This window comes from Oratosquilla oratoria, chromosome 42, assembly GCF_046742065.1.
Source record: "Oratosquilla oratoria isolate Oo_2021 chromosome 42, ASM4674206v1, whole genome shotgun sequence".
Classification (NCBI taxonomy): Eukaryota; Metazoa; Arthropoda; class Malacostraca; order Stomatopoda; family Squillidae; genus Oratosquilla; species Oratosquilla oratoria.
Genome location: NC_134818.1, coordinates 36,563,919 through 36,572,818, shown reverse-complemented (window position 1 = coordinate 36,572,818; position 8,900 = coordinate 36,563,919).

The window sequence follows — 8,900 nt, the reverse complement described above, 5'->3', positions numbered from 1 at the left end:
TTCTCTCTATTTCCTCAACACTCATTTCTCTTTTTATATATATACTGTTGCACTGTTCACTCCTTGCCAACTTACTTGCTTTTTCTAATATATCTTCTACTACCATTTGCGATCTTAGTTTTATCTTTAGTGGTCGATTTCTTTCTATAGAATATTGTCCCATCCTATACACTTTTATATCTTTCTCTACTCCTAGGTCACCATCTTGTACTTCTTTTAGAATTAATATTGCTGTTTCTTTTTCTGATTTTTTCTCTCATGTATCTCATCAGACCATGTTTTTACTTTACTCCATATACCACAATACATTTTTTCCTATCCACTGTGTCTCTGACCCAATTTGCTTTTTCTTTAATTACTTGAATGATTGTATCCTTTGTATTTTCCTGCATCTGTTGTTGTACTATTTCTTTAAAAACAATTTCCTCATTTTCTTTGTTTTCATTCCAATATTTAATCTTCCGCAAATTTTCCTCACCTAAGTTTTCTTCAATTCTTTCAGACATTGCCTGTATTTTTTTATTTACCTCTTTTTTCTAAATTCTCACTATTGGTAGTACCAATGATTTTCATCTTTTCATTTTCATATTTAACCTCCATTAGATCCTTTTAAGCCCTTTAGTTCACTATTTAGTTCAGAATTTTCTTTTGCTCAGATATCTCATTGTTAGCTTGGAATAAGTCTTTCGCTAACTCTGTAATCTCCTTCCTTAGTCCTATGAATTCGTTCTCCCATAATTTTCTATCATTACCCATCTCCTATTCCATGTTTAAGATTCGACTCATATTTCTTCTTTCGTACTTACCAAAACCAGAAAAAGTGTCTTCGTTGTACAGTCGGATCTACCTTGGCGTTTCGAGGCCTCTATTTACATTTAATTTTGGCGTAGTGCCTCCAGAGGACTCTGCTTTTGAGTCGACATTCGGCTCAATATCATCGTTTTTATTTTCTTGCATTTTTTCTCATGAAATCAATTTAACACTGCAGAGAAATAATTTTGGGTAACCACAAGTGCTCCACCCCCATTCAATACAAACCAGGCCTCTTGTTTTCCTTGCATTATTGAGAATTTTTGCCTTATTCGGCAGCCTTTTCGGAGCTCTAGTTGATAGGTGTTGACAGCTCGGAAGTGTGTGTGTGTGTGTGTGTGTGTGTGTGTGTGTGTGTGTGTGTGTGTGTGTGTGTGTGTGTGTGTGTGTGTGTGTGTGTGTGTGTGTGTGTGTGTGTGTGTGTGTGTGTGTGTGTGTGTGTGTGTGTGTGTGTGTGTGTGTGTGTGTGTGTGTGTGTGTGTGTGTGTGTGTGTGTGTGTGTGTGTGTGTGTGTGTGTGTGTGTGTGTGTGTGTGTGTGTGTGTGTGTGTGTGTGTGTTTACCTAGTTGTACCTAGTTGTATTTTACGGGAAGAGGAGCTATGCTCGTGGTGACCCGTTTTTGTATCTCGCAAGATGAAGTTTGTTCTTAAATTCCTATATTGTGTTTGCACACAATATTTTTAGTCCAATTTGTTCCATATATCTATCACTCTGTGTAGGAAGCTGTTCTTTTTCAGGTCTCTTCTGTATCTGTCCTTTTTGAATTTCATTGCATTATCCTCTTTGTTTTTCCTCTGTCCCACTTTAATAAGTCCTCTCTATCAAGGCGTTCTTTTCTTTTCATAATTCTGTAGATGGTTTGTAGGTCCCCTCGTTCTCTTCTTTGTTCCAGGGTCAGCAATTCCAGCTCGGCCAGTCTTCGTTCATATGTCAGGTTTGAAAGTGTTGAGACCATCTTTGTTGTTGCTCTTTGTATTCTTTCTAATTTTCTTATATTCTTTTTTGTACTGGGTGACCATATCAGCGCTGCATATTCAAGTTTTGGGCTTATCAGGGTTTGTAATATGTTTTAATAATTTCCTTATCCAGGTATTTTAAGGCCACCTTTATTGATCTCAACAAATTGTATGTTTCTCCAACTATCTTATTTATATGTTTATCTGGCGACATATCTTTGGTAATGATTACTTCTAGGTTCATTTCAGAATTTATTTTCTTTACTTCTTTTCCGTCAATTTCATACTGTCCTGATATCCCATTCTTGCTTTTCCCAAAATCGAATATACTGTATTTTGAATTCTACTTCCCATCTCTTGCACCACTCTGAGACTTTGTTCAGATCGCTCTGTAATGACTCACAGTCTATTTCAAAGTTTATTCTCTTTAATAACTTTGCGTCATCCGCAAAGAAGTTCATGTAACATTCAGTACGTTTGTCCATGTCATTCACACATATAGCAAACATTATCGGAGCTAGTACTGACCCTGTAGGACGCCACTACCCATTTCTTCCCATTTTAAACATTTGTCTCTGAGCATTAGTCTCATTTTTCTTCCATGTAGGAAATCATCCATCCAACTCAATAGTTTCCTATGCATGCCTCCTATTGTTTCCAGTTTATATACCAATTTTCAGTGTGGTATCTTATTAAATGCCTTTTATAAGTCCAGGAAGGCACAGTCTGCCCAGCCAATCCTTTCTTGCAATATATCTGTCAATCTTGAATAGAAACAAATAAAATTAGTGGTACATGATCTGCCCTATCTGAATCCAAATTTGCCATGAGTTCAGTATATTACTCTCCTCCAGATATTTTATCCATCTATCTTTGATGATTCGCTCCCAAAATCTAACTATTGTACTCGTTAGGGACATCGGTCTATAATTTGTTGGGTCTTCCTTGTTTCCCCCCATATATATTGGCACTATATTGGCTTTTGTCCAGTCCCCTGATAAATTTCTTTCTTTGAGTGAGCATTCAACTATTTTGTATATTTTTCTTGTTAGTTCATCTATACATTCCTTTAGTATTCAGTTTGCAACTCCGTCCGGGCCATGTGATTTGTTAACGTCAAGCTTTAATATTTGATTCCTTATTTCATTCTGAGTGATATTTAATTCCAACATCGGAGGAAATCTTACTTCATTTCTTTTATCACAGTTTTGTAGATTTTCTTTTTTGGTGAATACAGATTTGAAATGTTTGTTCATGATATCTGTCATTTCTATATCTTCTTTGTATTCTGTGACGTAATTTAATTGTTTCCTGGTTATTTTCTGGTTTGCTGTTTACATATCTATAAAATAATTTGGGTTGATCTTTACATTTGTCTATTATGTCCTTTTCATATTTTCTTTTTTCTCCCCTACGTATTTTTACATATTCATTTCTTAGTTTGGTATATATATATATATATCCCATTTCTCAGATTTTTTCTTTTTTCCATCTTTCCCAGGCTTTATATCTTCTGTCTTTTGCCTCACTGCACTTTTTATTGTACCAGAATTTTATGTATACCCTTTCCTGTTTTTGTCTAGGTACATACTTGTCCACTCCTACATTATAGATTTCCTTCCAAATTGCTCGTTTCTCTTCCTCCTTTGTTTCTTCATTAATTTTTTTTCCCAATTTGCTTCTTGAAAGAATTTTCTAAGTTTCCTAAAATCTGTGTTGTTATACATTAGTCTTCCTTTTCTGTATTTTCCATTTATTTCTATATTTGTTTCTTCGTTTAATTCTAGTTCTAGTAGTGTGATCACTTTTTTCAATTGGTATCTTGTATTCGATTCTATCCACAATTTCAGGTTCTGATGTGAATATCAAACCCAATCTTGAGGGTTCATCGTTATTTCTATATCTGGTATTTTTCTTGATCCATTACGTCAATGTGTAATCAATGGTTATTTCCAGTAAAATCTTTACCCAATGATCTTCACCTTTCACAGCCATTTCTTCCAAACATAGTTATTTCCATGTGTATGTGTGTGTGTGTGTGTGTGTGTGTGTGTGTGTGTGTGTGTGTGTGTGTGTGTGTGTGTGTGTGTGTGTGTGTGTGTGTGTGTGTGTGTGTGTGTGTGTGTGTGTGTGTGTGTGTGTGTGAGTGTGTGTGTGTGTATTTACCTAGTTGTATTTTACGGGAAGGGGAGCTATGCTCGTGGTGTCCCGTGTGTGTGTGTGTGTGTGTGTGTGTGTGTGTGTGTGTGTGTGTGTGTGTGTGTGTGTGTGTGTGTGTGTGTGTGATTCACCTTGGTCTTTGCATCACGTGTTGAACTCGTGATCGACAGCTATTTCCCTCCCGGAAGAGAGCTCAGAGCTCGTATGACCGATCTATGGGTAATGCTATGAATCTATGTGTGTGTGTGTGTGTGTGTGTGTGTGTGTGTGTGTGTGTGTGTGTGTGTGTGTGTGTGTGTGTGTGTGTGTGTGTGTGTGTGTGTGTGTGTGTGTGTGTGTGTGTGTGTGTTCACATCGGATCTGCTGCAGTCTCTGTCGAGATAGCCAGACACCACCCTACGGCAGTGAGCTCAGAGCTCATTATTTGCCGATCTCTGGGTAGGTCTGAGACCACTCACACACCATACACCGGGACAGCAAGGTCACAACTCCTTGACTAACGTCCCGTACCTACTCACTGCTAGGTGAACAGGGGTTACGCGTGAAAGGAGACAAACCCAACTTATCTCCGCCCGAAAGGGGAATCGAACCCCGGTTCTCTGGCTTGTGAGGCCAGTGCTTTACCAATCCGCCACCGAGCTGTGTGTGTATTCACCTCGGATCTGCTGCAGTCTCTGTCGAGACAGCCAGACACCACCCTACGGCAGTGAGCTCAGAGCTCCTTATTAGCCGATCTCTGGGTAGGTCTGAGACCACTCACACACCACACACCGGGACAGCAAAGTCACAACTCCTTGACTAACGTCCCGTACCTACTCGCTGCTAGGTGAACAGGGGCTACACGTGAAAGGAGACAAACCCAACTTATCTCCGCCCGACCGGGGAATCGAACCCCGGTTCTCTGGCTTGTGAGGCCAGTGCATTACCAATCCGCCACCGAGCCGTGTGTGTGTGTGTGTGTGTGTGTGTGTGTGTGTGTGTGTGTGTGTGTGTGTGTGTGTGTGTGTGTGTGTGTGTGTGTGTGTGTGTGTGTGTGTGTGTGTGTGAGAGAGAGAAACAGACAGACAGACAGACAGACATACAGACAGGCAGAGACAGATAGAGAGACAGACAGACAGACAGACGGACAGAGAGAGAGAGAGAGGATGTGTGTGTGTGACATCGTATGCACTTACAGTTGGCCTTATTACATGGTTTTCCTTTTGCATTAGAAGACGAAACATTAAAGAGAATGGAAGATTTCAAAACGATCAAGCACAAGAATCAGAGAAAACTATTTTTAAGGGGTGGCTACAATATTATGTCATGCATATATTATATTTGTAACTATTAGGAGATACGCGCGTTCCTTAGACTTTATGAGAAAACACTAGGTTCTGCCGTCGTCTGTTAATTCCCCGAGGTACAATGATAATAATCAGGCCGTTAACATCCGTGACGACGACGACCCGAATGATCTTTAGAATTTGAGGCACCGAATTACTAAATATAGGTTAGGTTACGTAGGTCAGTTAGGTTAGGTAGGTTAGGTTAGGTTACACTTACACTTAGATACACTTAGAAGATTTCTGTCGGTGATCGACGCAGCTAGACTGGAGTCCCACTGTGACCAGGTAGCTCCCTCACATCAATTGTCCAATCGGTCAGACGATTGGCGTTGGGGCTGATGTATCCTGGTGTTGGTGGTTGGTCTGGTATTTTGGCCAACCATATATCCAGATGTTTTTTGAAGGTGTCTGGAGACACCCCTGACATGTTTCTCAGTTGGGGCGGGATGCAGTTGAATAACCTTGGTCCACTGAACGAGAAGCTGTTATGGATTCTGGATTTGATGTTTAGTGTTGAACCGGGAGTGGTCCTCACATAACATAGCCTCCCTCTTCTTTGGTGGACTGATACTTGTATGCCGGTGTTGGGCACCTTCTTTTCTAATACCTTCCAGACGTAGATGATGATGTAGCGTTCCCTGCGTCGTTGGAGAGAAAACAACTGCAACTCCTTCAGTCTCTCCCAGTAGTTCAGTTCCTGGAGCCCATGTATTTTGTTGGTGAAGGTCCTTTGGGGCCCTTCGATTTCCATGATTTCTGATACTTTCTGGGGAGACCAGAGCTGGCAGCAGTATTCTAGGTGTGGCAAGACTAATGATTTCCACAGGGTCAGCATACATCTTGGACTTCTTGTCTGGAAGGTACGAAGTATCCACCCTGCTAGACGCCTCGCTTTGGACGTTGCTTGGCTTATGTTATGGGAGAAGGAGGCATCACTGCTCATGCTCACTCCCAGATCTTTCACTACATCTTTCGCAATGATCTCTTGCTGGCCACAGTAGTAGTGTGTTGAGATCTTTAGATCCAGATGGCGACCATAGCGCAGAAGTTCGAACTTTTCCCCGTTCAGTGCCATGTTGTTCACCTCCGCCCACCTCAGAATTTCATTGAGGTCTTGCTGTAGGTTATCGGCATCTTGTCGCGTACGTATTTTCAGTTCGATTCGCGTGTCATCGGCAAAGGATGTCGCTGTAGAGTATTTAAGGTCCCTGTCTATGTCCCCTATCATGATGAGGAATAGTAGGGGACCCAGTACAGTTCCTTGGGGAACACCGCTAACAACCCTGCTTGCCTGTGAAGAAGTACCCTGTACATTCACTCGCTGTATCCTATCGGATAGGAAACTGTGGAGCCATTTGCCTAGGGCTCCGCATATACCAAGTGCTCGCATTTTGTGCAAAAGGATTCCATGGTCCACCTTATCGAATGCTTTTGCAAAATCAAGGTATATGACGTCCACGTTGTCCCCATCTTTGGTGTCATCTAGTATTTTGTCATAATGGGCAAGTAGTTGAGAGAGGCATGAACGTCCTTGTCTGAATCCATGTTGGCCATTGTTGAATGCCTCTATTGTTTCAAGATATTCAACGATGGCTTTCCGCACTACCCTTTCCATAATTTTAATTAGATGGGATGTTAATACCACTGGCCTGTAATTCTTGGCAATGCCTTTGCTACCCCCTTTATGTATAGGGGTAATTGTGCCGTTTTTGAGGGCTCGTGGTACATGTCCTGTTTGTAGGGACATTTCCCATAACAGTTTCAGGGGTACTGCTAGTTGGTGTTTGCAGTTTTTTAGCAGTTGGGCATGGAACCCATCTGGTCCTGCTGCTGCATTTGGTGCCATCTCGTTAATGGCCACTATTATCTCCTCTGTGGAGATCTTTACTGACGATAGTTGGTGTGGCGTCACCTGGTGTTCATTGAAGAAGGTATGTGGATCCATTACCTTCATATGGTCCTTTGGTTCACTGAACACCCTTTCATATTGCAGTCTGAGCAACTCTGCCATTTTAGTTGGGTCACTCTCGAGTTCCCCAGCTGGATCTATAAGTGGTCCTATGGATGGTGTATTTTTTAGCTTCTTATTGGCATATGCATAAAAGAACTTGCTGTTCACTTGGATGTTTGAGATGGCTCTTAATTCTTCTTGGGCTCTCTGATCTTTGTGAGACTGGATGAGTTTTCTCTCAATTTCTTCCAGTTCATTTTGGATGTTGGTGGTGGATGGTAGATGGTTGGTCTTTTGTAGTTTGACTCTTAATTTTGTTCTCCTCTTCATTAGGTTTTTCCTATCTCTCGGGATAATTTTTCTCTGTTTCATGGTGATTGTTGATTTTGGAGGCACCATAGTTTTGCATATTTCAAGGCATCTGCTCTGAAAAATGTCTAGGGCTCCTTCAGAGTTTTTATCTTGGAAGAGAGTTACCCAGTCGGACTGGCCTAGTTCCCTTCTAATCCCATCCCATTCAATGTCTTTGCTGAAGAAGTTCAGGTCATGTAGAGAGAAGCCAGGGGAGTGTGCCTTTTGTTGAGCTAATTGTTGTGTAGTGGAATTTGTTGTCATGACTTTAATGAGGCCATGGTCAGACATTGATGTCCTGGTAACTTCGTATGAGTGCACCAGGTCGTAGTTATTGCTGAATAATAGGTCAAGAGTGTTGTTGCCTCTTGTTGGATCCTCAATGAATTGTTGGAGGTAGGCTAGATCTGCCAGTCTGATCAACTCCATTGCTTGCCTCTGTTCACTTGATGTTCCTCCTCGTATGATCCTAGAGGGCCAGGTTATTATTGGCAAGTTTAGATCACCAGTAAGTATGACCTCGGTGTGGGGGGATGGTAGGTGGTTAAAAAGTGATTGTAATATCCCTGAGACTTCTCTGAACAATTCATCTGTGGTGTTTGGGGGTCGATACAGGGTTGCAATGAGTAGGTCCAGCCTCTTAACATATACAGCTAGTAGTTCTGTAGTGTTGTTTGAAAAGGCAGTAAGAACCTCCGTGTTTGCTGCTAAGTCCTCCCGTATGTATAGTGCTACCCCTCCGTGACTTCTATCTACCCTATCGGCTCTGAACAGTGTGAAATTATGGATGTTTATTTCTGCATCTAGGATAGTATCGTTGAGGTGGGTCTCAGTAAGGGCAATAAAGATAGTGTTATCATCTGCTGCTAACTCTTCGAGCATTGGCACTTTGCACTGGTTGCTTTGTGGGTAAAGCCCTCTTATGTTGCCCACAAAGAAACAATTTAGTGGCAACTCCACCTCCCCAACGGCTTCCGTTCGTGATCGTCCGTATGGGCTAGTAGCCTTGTCATTATTAGTTGTGACTGCTTTTCTAGCGCTATCATCCGTTCCAAGAGTCGTTCTAAAAAAGCGTTCTGATCCGTCGTGGATGGTGTTGCGGTTAGGGTAATGTTGTTCTGACCTTTATCGGTAACCGTGCTAGGTGTGCTTGGGGTAGTTGGTGGTTGTGGTGTGGTAGGTTTGTAAGGTGTGTATGTACCCAAAGCTGTATTTGGTCGGGATTGGTCGTTATCCGTTTCTCGTGATCTCTGGGTCTGTGTTCCCTTTATGTGGGGGAATCTGCAGTACTTCTGGTGGCATACTCCATTGTGCAGTGAGCTTCTGCATACAAAGGGGTGGTA